The following is an 18140-nucleotide window of genomic DNA, read 5'->3' on the forward strand; positions in this document are numbered from 1 at the left end:
ACCACTATTCATTCACTCTCACATTCATAGACTGGTGGAGGCAAGCTACAGTTGTAGCCACAGCTGCCCTGGGGCAGCTTCCCTGTCCCTGCTGAAGAGAAGCCCCCCCAGAGCATGATGCTGCCACCACCATATCTGACAGTGGGGATGGTGTGTTCAGAGTGATGCACAGTGTTCGTTTTCCTCCACACATAGCGTTTTGCATTTTGGCCAAAAAGTTCCATTTTGGTCTCATCTGACCAGAGCAGCTTCTTCCACATGTTTGCTGTGTCCCCCACATGGCTTGTGGCAAACTGCAAACGGGACTTCTTATGGTTTTCTGTTAACAATGGCTTTCTTCTTGCTACTCTTCCATAAAGGTCAACTTTGTGCAGTGCACGACTAATAGTTGTCCTATGGACAGATTCCCCCACCTGAGCTGTAGATCTCTGCAGCTCGTCCAGAGTCACCATGGGCCTCTTGGCTGCATTTCTGATCAGCCCTCTCCTTGTTCGGCCTGTGAGTTTAGGTGGACGGCCTTGTCTTGGTAGGTTTACAGTTGTGCCATACTCCTTCCATTTCTGGATGATGGCTTGAACAGTGCTCCGTGGGATGTTCAAGGCTTGGGAAATCTTTTTGTAGCCTTAGCCTGCTTTAAATTTCTCAATAACTTTATCCCTGACCTGTCTGGTATGTTCTTTGGACTTCATGGTGTTGTTGCTCCCAATATTCTCTTAGACAACCTCTGAGGCCGTCACAGAGCAGCTGTATTTGTACTGACATTAGATTACACACAGGTGCACTCTATTTAGTCATTAGCACTCATCACGCAATGTCTATGGGCAACTGACTGCACTCAGACCAAAGGGGGCTGAATAATTACGCACACCCCACTTTTCAGTTATTTATTTGTAAAAATGTTTGGAATCATGTCTGATTTTCGTTCCACTTCTCACGTGTTCACCACTTTGTGTTGGTCTTTCACGTGGAATTCCAATAAAATTGATTCATGTTTGTGGCTGTAATGTGACAAAATGTGGGAAAGTTCAAGGGGGCCGAATACTTTTGCAAGCCACTGTACCTGAACCGATGACTTATTGGTGCTCCAGGGTTGGATAACAGAGTCCTCTTTTCCACTTCTTACATTTATAAGTTGGCCAGAATGAGTGAAACTGGGGAAACCATGGCACACCCATGTTTCTGCCTGTAGTACCAACCCTTGTATGTGAAATATGCAGATTCAAGACACAGTTCCAGGAGCAAACACACTGAGGGTGGTTCTGTTGCTGAGGTTGGGGTTGTCCTGTAATTTCTTACAAACTACTTAAACTGCTTCACTGACTGGAACACAAGTAAAGAGAACATCGCATGAGGCCATTGTTTCATCTGCCTCCCTAACGGCATCTCTCATTTTCTCAAAAAAAGTGTTCTGGATTTGGTGTTTAGAGCTGCCTACCAACAGATTGATGATTACAGACAATTGTTCAATCCGGACAATCCAGATGGATGATAATGTTGTTGTCATTACTAAGCAATGTGAATGCCTTTCTCTCCTCCATGCTGATGTTGGATGCTGGGGACTTTGCATTGCTTAGACAGGCCAAATCTTTCGTCCATAGTTGGTCTGCATTGCTGAAAACTAAGCTGTTTTTAATTTTTTTTAAATTTACAGTTATAAAAGGGTGTAAAAGAGTGTATTTATTTATTTAATTATTTATTAAAAAACCCTAACCAACCTACCAACTGACCAGCCAAACACAAAAACCCTGAATAAACCAGCTAGTATTGGTGCTTAAAACCAAATCCCAAAAAGTTTTCCTTTGAAGGTCCTTATTAGACCCTTAACAGAGGAAACATAATTGTTTCAGGGCACTTTCATGGGTTGTTTTGGATGTTAGAAACAAATCAATAACTTGATTTTTCAGTTGGAATATTTGTCAGTTCTGACACATCACAATCTGGAACCTTTGTATGATTATCAGATAAGTATAAATAAGCAACATGTCTTCTCATGGTCCTAGATGTTGGACTAAGGGTTTTTGAATACTTGGTTTCAAATACTTGTTTAAGTATTTTCTGCTTGATTCTCAAGTTAGTTATTGTCCATATCCTTATCTTCTTGCATTTCCTCAGTGCTTAGTTATTCTAAGTTTCAATTTCTACCTTCCTCATTACCGTTTTATGTTCACTCATTTTCAGTATTCATAGTTATTTCCTGTTTTACTTTGGTAATAATAGTCATCTATATATTGTCTTTGGATTGACTTCTTGTCTGTCTTTTTCTTTTGTGGGTTCAGCTGGGTTTAGCTCCCCCTTGTTTCCACTTGTTATCTATATGTATTCATAGCTTCAGTTTGCCTGTATTCTTGGTTGCATCATATTGCGAGCCTGTTTCTGTGTCTTTCCTGAATTTTAGTAACTCTGCATTTTGGAATCTCTTTTGCCTCGATTTAGATTATGGAAAGTGTTAGCGACAATAAAGGCTTTCCTTTTGTTCCACCAAGTCTGTCTATTTGGTGGTAACTCCTGTAAATCTTGACATCTCATGCAAACCTAAGGAGAACCTTTATCAAAGTCAAAGTCAACTTTGTTGTCAAAAACTTAAGTGGGAAAAGTGGGAGAGAGTGGATTTTGAAGGTTTTGCTGGTTCTAAAAGGTTATTCTCATTTTATTCCAATTAATATGTTTACTGACAATAGGTATTTTCATTTTGACCCTCTGTGAAAAAACAGCTTTAGCTGCTCACTGTGTAACTGTTTGGAAAAGAGGCGTCTAAAATGTGAATTTACACCTTCCCAAACAACTGCTGATCTTATGCACATGACACTCCCACCCTGCCCTTAGTGTACACGAAAAAGGGAACTGCCATTTGTCCTTATCTTGTAGTTCAGTCAACTAGAAGCAGTGAGAGAGTTTGCTCTATCATCAGGGCTGGGCATTTGATAGGATTCTGGCACTACAGCTAATCAATCTGCAGCACAGAGCTGCCAGAAGATGTGTAACAAAGCTCAAAGAACCTCACAAATGGTCCAGTCCTGGGGATTAGCCTCTGCACAGGATTAAATATTGATTTTGAACGTCTAAAAAAGCTTATTGTATAAAACTGCAGCACACTACAAAAGTGGCGGACTCTATTCATGAATCTGTCTTTCAGAGAGGAGCATGAACTTTCAAATACAGAGACCCCGAGCATGAATCAAAACAGAAATAAATGGAGGAGAAATCAATGGCAGGGCTGAACTATGGTGGCACATTGTTAACTGGGGAATCACAAGTCTCCCTCACTTCTTCATGTAGGAGGTGAGAGGGTGGTATATTTGCTTCTTCTGATTGTGATGACTACTTTATTGTAAATCCTAAAACTTTCTCACATGATATTTTTGACGATGGGCCGTTTCTATGGGAGTTCTAGTTTGTAACTCAAGTACAGCTGAACAATTTAATGGTTTTATGAATGATTAAAATATGTATGAAGTCCAGGGTGTACCCTGCCTCTCATCCCATGACAGCTGGAATAGGCTCCAGGACCCTATGACCTTGAATTGGATAAGTGGAAGGAAATTGATAAATGGCTGGAAGTACTGGAGTAAATAGGCCTTTATTGGAAATGATTACGTGATTAAAAAAGCAAAATAGCAGCTTTTTTCAGTGATTGTGTGAATGTGTGCGTGAATGGGTGGATGACTGGATGTGTAAAGCGCTTTGGGGTCCTTAGGGACTAGTAAAGCGTTATACAAATACAGGCCATTTGCCATTGTGAAAACATGTTGCAAAAAATTAGATGGAAGGTCAGTTTAGTTCACAGGGTGAGAAAGCAACTATGTGGTAGACAACTGACGTTCTAGTAGCAGCCTGGGTTTAGGGAGCGTGGGTAAAGCCTGGTTCTGCCAGAGGTTTCTTCCTGTTAAAATTAATTTTTCCTTCCCACTGTTGCCAATTGCTTGCTCAAATTGGTCATTGAGTATTATTGTAGGGTCTTCACAATAAAAAATGTAAAGCATCATGAAGGGACAGTTCATGTGATATATATATATAAGGTCTAGCCTAGGACCCTTACTGGATACAGACGCCCAAGGCGGAAATCGAACTTGCGCTCCTCTGCTCCAAAGGTATGTAGTCTAACCACTACGCTATCCAGCTGCTGCACTAGGTGCAGTGACTCCCAAGCTATGTGAGTGGCTCCAGCAGATCCCGGGAACAACATCGGAGATCTCTGTCCAGAAGAGCGCAGTCCTGAGAACAGCTAAAATACTGCGCAGGACCCTCAAGCTCCCAGGCCTCTGGTAGAGGACCCGAGCTTGAAAGATAAACCGCCTGCAGGGGCGAGCTGGGTGTTATATATATATATATATTTCACGTCCGGCCTACCCACCAGCCTTCAGAGGACCTGGCCCACGTAGACCGCCTATGAATTTGGACGCCCCTATAGTGAGTGAAAAGGGTGACTGAAGAAGAAATACTCCCCCAGCAACCTACACCTATTGCATCATAACTAAGGGGGATTCAGGATTCTGTATGTAGTTTGTACTAAATACAGATGTAAAACAATACATATAAAATAATGGTCTCCTCTTTGTATGCCTCACAGTCATTTGGTCGACTGCCTACCATTTTCAAATGACAAAGTACTGGATAATGTTCAGAGTCATGTGACAAACTGGCTGCTGCAGGAGTTAGACTAGTTTTAGACTATATATTAGACAATATGCTGACAGACTGGATGTTAAATCATAAATGTCATGCCAAAAAAATGTGAAATAAGGTTAGACAGTAAACTTTTATTGGACTAACAAAAACAAAACAAAACAAACATGCATGCACACACACAAACACATAAAACCCTTTGAACAAACAGTGAAGAGCAAACAAAAGCATCATGTCCTCGACAGAAGAGACTACAGCAAATACAGCCACTTCTCCTGCATCAATAATCCCCACTTAATAATCAGGAGATTAACTGATATCAGGTGTGCAGATGATGGTGGCCAGAAACAAATAAGGATGGTGGGTAGGGTGGGGCGAAAAAGCAGAGGGTCCCCTTAGCCGCAGCCCCTCCTTCATTCCCTGCAAACATAAAACTAATTACAATTGATTTATTATGGATCAGGTACCTTATCAGGTAAGAGAGGGAATTACCATTCTGAGCCAAAGGTTTGCGGCAGGTCACTGCTGAATGAGAAAATCAATCTAAGCTGAGTGTGTCACATCCCAAGGAGAACACAGCTAAAACACTTTCTTTTAAAAAGGCTGAAAATCATGTTTTTTTACATGACATTACTCAGTAAATATGAACGGATCACCAGATCTTGCCAGGGAGAATAGTGTACACTGTAAAGTGAAATTTTCTTTGGCAACATGTTGTATTTTATAAAAGAGAAGAAACATTGCCCGATGCTTTCCTCTGAGGAAACATTTTCTTTGTTTCCACCTTGTTTTTCTGTGGCTAGTGTCAGGTCAACCAATCGTCGAGCCCTCTCGGGTCTCCAACACTTTTTTTTCACCCTGAGCAACTTTGAAAACTTCATCAATATGTTAATGACTTAATCTTTAAACACTTAAAGAAACCGTTAATAAACATTGATTTGCACACTTGCCACCATTAAGTCACATTAATCCAGTGCAAATAGCTGATACACAAACTGCAACACAGGGCAATTTGTGCAGGATTACTAAAAAAGAAAAATTATGTGAAAGACACTGATCATTGTTTCAGTAGCAGGAATGAAATGAGGCAGTTTGTCAAAAGATGACTAAGTCTTCACTTTTTCTGATGATTTCAGCAAGTTTAAAAGGAAGATACTCTCTAAAAGAGAGAACAAATTATTCAAAAATCGAGTGTCATCCTCAACAAGACCACCTACAGTCACAATATTAACAGGTCTGCATTTGGCTTTTAAAGCTGCAATGAATAAAACAGATGTTTAGCACTGTGAACTACATTTTACACTTTCAGACGTGAACACATAGGGAAAGATATTCACTAAGCAGTTGTTAGCATCTTGATGGTTGCAATGAGAGAGCATCTTCACTAACTCACCCTGGATATTGGTTCTGACACTCACTAGCCCTCCTGGCCACCCTTCTTCTGTTTAGTGTACCGTCTCAGACTGCTGGATGTGGTGTGACGCCCTCCATGTATGGTAAGGAGCTTTCTTGTCTTGATGCCAGTGGCGTCTGTCTCCTCCTTTAGCCAGCTTATTATCCCAGCAGGGTATCTGATGACAGGCAGGGGATAGGTGCTGAATTCCTAGATCCTGTTCTTCCCATTCAGCTGACTCCTCAGGACTTACTCTCTACAGGGATTTGATGGTTGCAGTTTTCCTAGTGGCCTCTTCATGTTTCTCATTTCAATCCTGTACTTAACGGTGACTTGTGCTGTTGGTTTGACGTTGGTCTCTAGTGTTGTTTTCTATTTCCACTGAATTCCTGATTCAAGATTCAAGATTCAAGATCCTTTTATTTGTCACGTACATAGTTATACAAGTATAACATGCAGTGAAATGTGACCTGATACGCTCCTCGACTGTGCAAAATAGAGAGAAAACCCCCATTATACAGTAAGTAAGTAGATATATACAAAGAGGACATTATGTGCAATAAGTGAGTGGATTATATGCACTAAGTTAAATAGAATAAAACAACCTGGAAATTTACAGTTCAAAAATCTGGGAATGTACATTGTGTGAGTGGGGTGTTAAAGTGACTTAAAGGGCCCCAATGAAGTCAGAAGGATCAGGCATGATATGGGAATATGTGAGTCCTGACTCAGTTTGTTATGGTTGAGTGTGTGTGTGTGTGTGTGTGTGTGTGTGTGTGGGGGGGGGGGGTTCTGATGTAACACATGGCTGGCCTGAGGGTAGAAGTTCCTCTTGAGGGTCTCTGTTCTTGCCCGGATGGTGCAGAACCTTCTGCCTGATTGCAGAAGTTGGAACAGTTTATTGCTGCGGTGGAACAGGTTCTTCGGTATCTGAGTGGCTCTGGTCCAGTATCTTCTGGTGTAAATGTCCTGTAGGGAGGGAGGAGCAGTCCTGCAGCAGCGTTCTGCTGTATGGATCACTCTCTGAAGAGTTTGTTTGTACTTGACACAGCTGTTCCCATACCAGGACTTGATGTTCTGTGTGAGGATGCTCTCCACAGCAACTGTATAGAAAGTCCTGAGGATCCCTGGAGAGGCCCTGAACTTCCTCAGTTGTCGTAGGTGGTGCAGGCTCCGAATAGCCTTTTTGAACTGTATCTGAATGTGAGCAGACCATGTCAGATCTGAGGAGATGTGGACACCAAGGTACTTGAAGGACTGCAGCCTCTCCACTGGAGCTCTGCTGATGATAATGGGCTTGTAGTTCCTGTGCTGACTCCTTGTGAAGTCCACCACCAGCTCCTTGGTCTTGCCGACGTTCAGCTGGAGGTGGTTGTCCTGGCACCACGTTGCCAGATGAAGGCTCTTGGGGACCTATTGGGTTCGTACAGTTCTAGGCACTCCAGGATCCATGTGCGAGGCACTGTGAGTCATGGGCTTTGTTGTAGTTAATCCAGGTAGTGCAGGTTGGTTAGTCTGGTCTTACAGTCTTGAGGGATGGACCAAGACTGGAGATAATACAGAATAGTCGTGGTGGACAAGCAGAGGAAAATGTAGCTATACATCCTTCCTTCATCACAAGGAAGGAAAATGAGAAACTTGAGAAATACCAAGGGCTGAAAGCTTGAGAAGATGTGGAGGGTGAAGGCAACAGTGCTCCCCCACCCAGGTAATCGAAGCACTGCCCCAAGTGCTTCGATTACTTGGGTGAGTAGCTCCAGCTACTCCCAGGATTAACATCAAGATCGCTGTCCAGTAGAGCGCCGTCCTGCAGCAACAGTGCTAACCACTGTATCACCATGCTGACTCCAGTTCTCTTCAGTTTAATTTTATTTATATTCTAAGGTAAAGATGCTAGAATTCATCAAACGCTTGTGGGAAAAAGTTCTTTAATTTTAACTTTATGGAGTTTACTTTGTGACTTTTTAAAAATATGTGTGTTTCAAACATTTGTACCTCTTTTCTGTTCTGTGGCTTCTCCCACTCAGTAACCTGGCCAAGAGGACTCAAGCTTGAAGGGTAAAGACCGTCCACAGGGCGAGTGGGGAAAACAAGTGTGTGACTGGGACTTTCTTTCAGTTTTGTGTAGCTCATATTTTCTACAGCTGACCAGTTTCATGTAAGATTTACAGAAATTATAGGTGATCATTTATTTATTTATTTTTAACCCGTTGTGTCCAGTAGTTTCAGCAAGCAGACTCATGGTCTGAATGCTAATGCTATAGACTTTCTATAGGTCCCTCTTTTTTCTTTATACAACTATTTTATATAATTATTTAAATTATTTTCTGTGTAGTTATATAAAGCCAGAGCTGACAGGTGGTAAAAAAAGAGAAGAAGGAGGAGGAAAAGAAAAGGGACAGAAAGTGAGATACAAAAAAGGTGGGGAAGCACACATAAGCACACTAGGTCTTCAACCGCTGCATCTTTAATGAAACACACTAAAAAAATAAATAGCACCTCAAAGACAAAAAATAACTAACCAGAAAACAAAACAAAAAACAGAAGTACCCCAGAGACCCAGAGGCCACGGGCCACTGACCCCACCAGATGCCGGCCATCCCAGGATGAGCTGAGGTATTAAAATCTAACGTAAATATGTTTAACATGTTTTGATGGATTTATTTACTTTGTCCTCGTCTTTTCGCTGCTCACTTTAGGTCACTAGAGCGGCTTATCTGCCTCCATCTCACCCTATCCCTAGGATCCTTCTCTGTCACACCAACCTTCTCCATGTCCTTCTTCACGCCATTCATGAATTTCCTCTGTGGTCTTCCTCGTTTCCTTTTGTCTGGCAGCTCCATATTTACCGTAACAACTGTCCTTTCTCTGCTTATTTCCAAACTATCTCAACCTTGCCTCTCTAGCTTTTTCTAAAATTTATGATATTCTTGTTTAACACATGTTGGATTATGATCTCAAAGACCTTCACAAGTGCTTGAGGCCAGATTTATTCCTTGCCTTCCATTTTATGCCCGGACATGTCAGGGCAGCTGTCCACTTGCACACAGATGGTACAAACTAAGGATCCTAATGATCTAAATACATTAATTTTGAACACTTTTACTAGAAGATGTTTTATTGAGATATCAAGATGAATGATGAAAGTAAAAAAAAAAATAGAAGTAAGAATGAGGGCTGTTGAGTGTCCTTGTTTACAATTATTGTGCATTTTAGATTATAGTATCAGTAGTTTCAGGTATTACCATCAACCCACGTGTGTCAGGGCTCTGTGTGCAGGCAGATGGAGAGGAGGATCCAAATGCAAGGCTCGGACACTGAATACAACTCACAACCTCAGTTTTATTGCTGGCACGAAAACAAAACATGAAGTGAACACTGAATACTGAGAACAGAAACACACAGGCATAATCTGATGGTACGACGAGACACCGAGCACAGGAAAACACAGGGCTAATATACACAGGGTGGTAATCAGGGAATGGGCAACAGGAGGGAGACACAGCTGGGAGGGATTGGACTCACGAGACGGGGAGCAAAGCTACACACACTAACATAAGATGTAGACTTTCACAATAAAACAGGAAATATGATTCACTAAACAAAGACGCAGACACAACACTGAGAGACAGACTAGACACTGAACTAAACCTGCAATAAACATGAGAACACAACCAAGGAGCAAATCCTAAAACAGAAACAGAAACCTATAATTCTCATAATGGTCAACGATTAAAAGAATCAAAATAACAAAATTAAACCAAGACACGAGAAACTCAAAACACTGGGTCAAAACTGACCCAGAACCGTGACAACGTGACCCTGAACTGTAAAGTTGGTTAAGAAAATGATTAATAACAGCAACATAATTTTATGTTGTTTTTAAAACAGGATGGAGGCATTTTTTAGGTCAGCTAAAACAAAATCCTAATATCACCTTTTTTCGCCCAATAACAAAACCTTCATTTTAGGTTATATTTTTGGCGATGGCCATAAATTTAGACTAAAAAATCAGAGGCTTCAGCACTTTTCTGTCAGTTAAAGAAACAAAAATATCCCTTCTACAGGTTGATCATTTACAAAAGTGATGTAGATGAAACTATCATCTACCAGACCCACTTTCTAAAATTCTGCACATACAGTAGTTCAGATATATAAAGCAAACAGTATCTCAAATTTATTATTTGTCCAGTGCTTCGACTTTGACGGGTTTTCTGCTCTCTGCTAAGAAATTGCTCAACAAACTTACACTTTTTTAAATTATAGAATCAGATTTACAGTGAATGGCATTTAATGTCATGTCTCACTGCTGTATAATTTATTAAAAATATATTATTTTAGCCCTTAGCCCTAATTTCAAAGACAATAACAAAATCTTGATATATTGTGAAAGACTGTAACTTACAGACTGTAATATTTATTTATTTATTTTTAATTTAAATCTTATTTTGTAGCGCAGTAATAGTCTTGTACAACACAACACTGAGGAAGAGATATTTCATGGAACAACACAGGAATGGCAATGGGCCAAGAGATTTGGTCCCTTGAACTGCAAACCCTGAGGAAGAAACCCAAAGGCCAGAAAACAGTTGGCTGATATTTATTTCTTTTCTGCAGAGCTGCTGATTTTTTCCCCAAAGAACGTAGTACTTATCTGAGTGGACAAAGCCTCCATAAGCAAATAAGATTAAGATCACAATCTGGCCAAGTGCTACATTAAAAAGATAAGGCTAATGAGAACAGCTATGTCTCGTTGTCTGCTGAACAAAAGAAGAGCCTTTTTTTTTTTTGCTATTATAGATTATTAATATATAATAATATCTGATATTATAGCTATGAAAATGTTTTATTATTCACAATTTGATTTGTTACATTTGAAATAAAAAAGGATACATGATTCCAAAGATTTGGAGCAATTATTATATTTACACAGATTATCCCAAAAGGCTTTTATTTCACCGCTTAAATAAATATGTGAGGGATAACAGCTTTCGCACAAAGCTACAATCTCTCAGAAGCCCCACAGATACTGCCCTAAAGCGCGTGTCGTGTTGTTATAGTACATTTTTTCCTGTTTGCTTTAGATAACAAATCTTTCGTTGACCCCGAGGGTTAGGAGAGCATTACAAATTAATCCCAGTTTTAATAAGTCTGTCTTAAGCCTGGGATCTTTGCTCGAAAAGAAAGAAAGAAAGAAAAAGGGGGAGGGAGAGAAGAAAGGGATCCGAGAGGAAAAGAAATATATTAAACCCTGTGATCACAGGCAGCTTTTCTTGTTTGTTATCCCTCCGTTTTACCTTTAATCCAATACTTGCTAATCCAATTTGTCTTTTGGGCTCCAACCCTAACTTCTCCTTATCTTACAGCTTTCTCTTAAATATGCTGGAGCCTCCAGAGTCAGTGGCTGCTCTTCATTTCCCAGTGTTGCTGGAGCAAACTGGATTCTCTGATGTATGTGAAAAGAAAGTTTGGGGAAAAAGGGAAAAAAAGGAAATTGTTGCATGTTAACTGCTCATAACGATGAACATAAAACATAAGAGGCTGCTATAGACAAGTTGTAGCTTCAGCCTGAATATGCATGAAGAGCCGTAATCAGATCTTGGGCATTCACTCACTGAAGGGGAATATTGGGCAATACAAAGGGATTGATTTAATTACTTGGAGTGGGCCTGTGCTTTGGAGCTGTCTTGTTAGGAGGGAATGAAAAGGCTGGCAGTATCCTTGTGCTATTTTTGAGGGGGGGGTGGAGAGGTTGAAGAAGGGTGGAGGGGGTGAAGTTGCAGATGGTGGGGGTACAGAGGTAGTCTAGCTTCTTAAGTCACCAAAGTAATCCCAGTATGAAGCTCTCCCAATTGAAAGGACCTGCATTGATTGCAAAAAATGAACATGGTGCATTCTGTGTTTAATGTCCTCTGGTTTAATCACCTTCTTTCTGGGGTAAATTGCAGTTTATGATACACACATTTGTCCTTGTGTTGAAAGCTTTCAAATTTATTGTCTTTTCACCCGAACGCTGCTAAAGCTGACAAAGGATTGTGATAAACGAATTCTGACTTACTGGCTTTGATGTATCTTAACAACAAATTTATTCTTTAAATTTGTTACTTTTTTCTGGCTGTTGAACTTGTTCCGTTGCAATTATCACGAATAGTGTAGCAAGACAATGAATTTTATTGGATGACTGTCTTTAACTGTTAAAATCACTTGAAGACACACATCAACTTCCCACCCACATAAACTTATATAAAGTAAACTGATTTCACATATGTACTAATTTTTTCTTCAAGTTTCTTCTCTTTGCTGCTCCCCTTTCAGGCAGTTGTCTTTGCCCGAAGATGACGACAGATTCAAGGGTCTTTAGAGGAAAACAAAGCACTTAAGATATTTTGAAGGGGGAGTAGATGCGAGACTCCAATGCAGAGCTCACCTGATAGATCCCTGAGAGGTGTATTCATCAAAAGGTCCTCTTTCTACCACATAGACTCACACAATAAGCCAGTCAAAGTGGATTCTAGTGCCTTTGCGCTCAACAGGCAGCGGTGACAACGAAGCCCTTAATCATCTCGTGACAAAAGCCAAAAGGCATCATCCCATTAAGCAGTGTGCTCTGCCGCTAATATGAGCTACTGCCCAGGAACCTTTCATAGGGCGTTCAGCTATTAAAGTGCTTCTGAACCAGCCAGCAGGAACCTAGACGGATTCACCTTTCATCTAGCAGCCTGTTGTTTGGTGGCTATAGTGAAGGCGAGCTCAAGATGTTAGTGATCTCATTACAGCGGTTGTGAGAATCAGCCTCCAAATTTGAGCATCTCTCTTCCTATTCTCTCCCATCCCTTTCAGTCTTTCCAACTCGTGATTCTTCCTGCGTCAAAGGCTTTGCCCTATCTTGGCCATAAATTGATTATTACTTCAGGTTCACAAATTTGCCATTTTCCCTGAAAAGTTTACTCATCCATACCCCCTGCAGCACTCTCTTTCTTATCCTTTCTTTTTGGGGAGGTACATTGAATGGGCGGCCAGGTTGAAAAGCAAGGAGGCCCCTAGCGTCACAAAAAACGTTCAGATTTCTCATTTAGTTGTCTTTATGCTGCAAGCGCCATGTGGTCCTTGAAGGTGTTGAAAACATGGGAAGCACTGGAGGGATCAGAGCAATCTCATTAGCATTCGCTCAGAATTGGAGTGGCCCGGCTGTATGGCAAGACCAAGTTCCCTGTTAGGCTCGAGACGGCTGTCTCAACTGCTGTACCCTCCTCCTCTTTGTGCCTTTGTGTTCTTTCAAGATTTCTTTTTTTTTTGTTATGTCCGGCTGCTTTTCTAGGTGGGATGTTGCAAATAGGATCATGGGAAAATGGATTGATCAAAATAAAAGTGAAATTACACAATGAAACACGGTGAAGTCATATTATTGTCCTATCTCCAAATGGAAAAGTACTGGGAGCTTTGAGGAAGACTCCAGCAATAAATCTGGTTAAAGCAAATAGATATTTGGTACCCAAAGTGAACTCAGTGGGTCAGAAGAAAGCTTTGATTATTTTGGATTTGTATACATTTAAATATAAGCCTATTTTATTCCAGGTTAGTGTTAAATACATGACTTTGTGTCTCAGACTTTATGCATATAAATAAAGTCAACAGTGTTAACCTAGAACATTAACTCAAAATAGTATGATTACATACCCTTTAGTTACATGGGACACACTGATTTCCTCTTGGTTTTCCATAGTGTCATCATTGCTGTGACACTATCAACACTGAATTGTGTCAGGCTATGAAGCTTAGGTAGCTGCAGAGATGTAGTGATATAAATGAAATAAAATGAAACGGTATGGTTATATTAAAAAATAAAATAATAATGGGTGTCAGGATATGTGGATATATCAGGGATATGAGGACAAACAATGGAAACATCCTTCAGCCCTGGGATTTGGTAACCTAATTAGCTAAAAGCAGAGATTAAAAAAAAATCTTTAGTCCATTATAGGTTTATGAACTGTTTTCTGGCTTTGCATTATAAAATAAAGTCAAATTAAGAGCAGCTAACTTGCAGTAATCATTTTTCTTTGATCCAGCATAGCAGTTTTACTCAAGCAGAGAGTGTCATTGTTATTATTCTGTTTGTAATTTGGCCCTATGGCCAGAAAATGTTGCAAATGTCGTCACAACATCATGTTTGTTGACTCAGCTGTGTATGTGTGTGTTAATGGCCAGTATTTCAAATAAAAACTGATATTTTATTGTTCAAACTGTTAAAGAAATTTCTCCAGGTGTGACTGCAATAGTGGAAAAGATCTGTTTTTAGCATCAGACACTATTTCATTCAAGGTCGACTCCATTATAATGTCACGAGTTCTTTTATTCCTCACTTTCTCGTTAGGAAGATTTTCAACATATCTCATTATAGTAATTTCCTAAAAATCATGTAAATGTTACCAAAATCTTTCTGTTTAAATGGGGCAACAGTAACGTATGGAAAACTGTATGGATGTGGGTTTCACTCAAAGGGTTTATCTGCTAAATCCCAGCAGTTGGTCCTGTTATCATAGACAATGACACTAAATAATGTCAACAGCTCATTTCCACGAGATCTGGCCTTCTCGTTCTCAGTGTGTGTTTGTATGTGTGTGTGTGTGCAGGAGAGTGTTTGTTATGGAGAGGCGTATATTAAGTGCTGGTGATGCAGCTCAAAAGCAGACTGACGTGACTGATATTAAGCCACCTCTCCACTTTACTGGATAAAGTAGCGGCTAGAGATTTAATTTGTTGGTGCTGAGTCAACAAATTTCTCTCTTTTATTCAAGTGAAGCATTCAAATATGTTAATACTCTATGAATTTCATAAATTTTAAAACAAACCAAACAGATGTGTTGATAATCTGCAAATGAATGAACAATTAAAAAACAAACAAACATATTTCACAGATAAAATCCTAAATTGACCAGTTGATAGAAATGACTGATGCATTGGTCTTTAATGGCTGCACGGTGTGCCTTTGCTTACAGTGCTGCTGCTGTTACACTCTGATCCATTATCATTGATATTCTGTTGCTTTATTGTCATCTATTTTGTCATGTATTTTTCTTTTATCTAATTGATTAATCATTCGATTTTTGTTTAAAAGGCTTCTTTGCGGTTCGTCTTCCCCAGAGCCTGCCCAGATTAAAGTCAGTCATGAGAGGGCGCATGAGTTGAAGACAGGGGAGTGAGCAAATCCAAAACACTTCAAAATTTGTCATTAGACACAAATGACATTCTTTCATTACTGAGTTTATCAGAGCAACCAGCCATAAGACGCAGGTTCATGCACCCTTGAGCACAAAGACTCAAGTTGTTTTACATTTACAGAATCATTTAACTTCTTTAATTATTCTTCAAATTACAATTGCAAATAAAGGTGCTGCCTGAGGTGGATATGCATGGCCTGCAAAAAGAGCAACATTTTTAATGATTACTTTTCACATCGAACCAAACTAATCTCCCATGGACAAGAAATGAATGAAAAAGGGAAGATTTTCTCTGCCATTCTACTTTAATGGAGGGTGCATCCATCATCGGGCGCACTGACTGTTCTGGACCAGATGTTGCCGAACTAACCAACAATTGGGCTGAAAATAGAAAAGGAGCCAGGGCAGGGAGGTTGGAATAAATTAATTGCTAATTTCTTAGTCTTTGTTGGAATTAGGCTCACTTCTTTCCACGTATGTGGTGTGTGAATGTCTATGAGCTAAACATTTTTTTCTTCTCTTGCCCCCCTCTCCCCCCACACACACCCGTCTTTGCTTTCCTGATGGTTAAGGGCCACCCAGAGGAGAGTGAGCGATGCAAAACCGAGGAGTAATCCCTCTGTTTATCTCGGCTTCGAAGCTCAGTCCCAACCTCTGCCTCTATTATCCAAAGGATTTAAGGCAAACTTTCATTTATTGGCCGGCCTCCGTTCTCTATCTCAGCTCCTGAGCTGAGGATACCCCTCCCCATCCCTCTGTCCCAGTGTGAGTGGATTTGCATAGAGCAACAATGCATGTTGCTAGGGCAGTGGGCAGTCAGCGATGGGATAGGCCTGCTTAGAAGCACAGTTTGCTCAGGCAGCACATGGCTATAGAAGAATTTGGCCTTCTGGGGGGAAGGAGCAGCACCTGCGTGGCATAGCAGCCAGACCTTGCTATGCTATTAAAACAGCAGATGTACTGCAATACGGACACCTCCCCATTCACACAAATGAACAAACAGTGCAGGAACTGCTTGGCCAAAAATTTATAAATTTGGAGCTGCGGTGACGAACTGAAGTGGTTTGATTTTCTCAGATTCTCCTGAAATTTGCACAAGATTTTTAATATCTGCTACAATAACTTTAACACAGTGTGGAAATTGCTGAATTTACATTTTGGATTTGACTTTCTTAAACTATGAAAATCATTTCAACAAACTGCGCTTGTTGCTAATTCATAGGAAATGTCACAGGTGCCATTTTTTTTTCAAAATAATTTTGTTTAGATTTTGATACTACACTGCTCTGCAATAGTGATATAACAAAACCAATTACACTTTTCATGATTCAAAATTAATTCATGAAGTTTACGACCAAAAAATATTGTAACCGCTACAAAAATTGAAGCAGACATAATGGATTGGAGTGTTTCATATAAGTTGTTTAATATATAGATATAAATGTAAACAAAGATGCAAGCTCTGTCATAAAAGATTTTAAATAGATGGGTTTAAACATATATGCCACCAGATTTTTTTTGTCTACCCATTTAAAGAAACTGACTATAAATGAAGACTGGATTCTTTTAGAGTCAGGATGTTTTATAGTGTTTTACAAAAAAACCTCTTTCATTTAAAAATCCTCTCAGTAAGCAAACACACAAAGAATGAGAAATCAGTAAATTTAAAAAAACAACAACAACTAATAAACACTGCATTACATAATTTGGCAGTCATATTGTCCAAGTGTCTTAAAATACACTTTACTTCCACAAGAAATATAATAAATGGTACAATAAGAAACAACAAAATTAAAAACTACTATGTAAAAAATTTGCTTTTATATAATTTCATTAGGATTATACTACATTATTAATATATCCAGTGTGTTTGGAAAGGGTTTTATTGCCAAATGTTGAGCAGGTTTACAAATTGCTGCGGTACTTAGTGCAAACATACTGTCATATAACGCTTAAATAGACATAAAAAATAAAAATAAGAATTAAAAGTGCAAAGTAGATAGATATATACATGAGTGCAGGTGGTGATCAGTGCCAAACATGGAATGATGCAGTGAACACAGCGTAGGGTCATGTGTTAGTGGTGGGAACAGTCAGTCAATAGTGCATAGTGACTATTCTACAATTAAGCATACTGTAACTACCTTTCAGAAAATCTACTTTAGTACCCAAATTAGACCCAATGTTCTATATTTTATTACTGAAAACAGTTATTGTGAAAAACATCAGAATAAAATTATAATAAAAAAATACTACTATTAGTTATTATTTAACACACATGCGACCAGTGCGGTCCCATAGTCAGTTACTACTATGAATACACCACAGCCAAATATTATAGTCTCAATTGCAAACTTTGAGCTCATTTCACCATGTTTTGATCCCTGTCATTGTTGAGGGTGACCATATGTTCCTTGGTCTCTTGTGTATGAGTCCGTTGACTCTGCAGTGCTTGCCGTGAGTGCTGACGAAGCACAAAAGGGAGAAACAATGTAAAGCAGTGACCTGCAGGGAGCTGAAATCCCCTTCAGTTACAGGTAAATAGAGACCACCCACCCTCACATCCACAAGAACTGGCCTTATCTCCACTTGCCGCAGACACCGTTTCCCTACAGCAGCGGTCTCCAAACTTTCTTGTGCCACGGACCGGTTTATGCCCGACAATATTTTCATGGACTGGCCTTTAAGGTGTCGCGGATAAATACAACAAAATAAAACAAGTACCGGTACCGAAAAAAAGAAAATTTATTCATAAGACCAAGGAAAACCGAGTAAACGATAAAAACGATAACAAAATAACGCTGAAAACCAATAAAAACCCTGAAAACCATACATTTCACACCTGAGCCTCAACTCTCGCGGCCCGGTACCAAACGACTCACGGACCGGTCCGAGGCCCAGGG

Source organism: Neolamprologus brichardi, chromosome 6 (genome assembly GCF_056152115.1).
Source record: "Neolamprologus brichardi isolate AB-2024 chromosome 6, ASM5615211v1, whole genome shotgun sequence".
NCBI lineage: Eukaryota > Metazoa > Chordata > Actinopteri > Cichliformes > Cichlidae > Neolamprologus > Neolamprologus brichardi.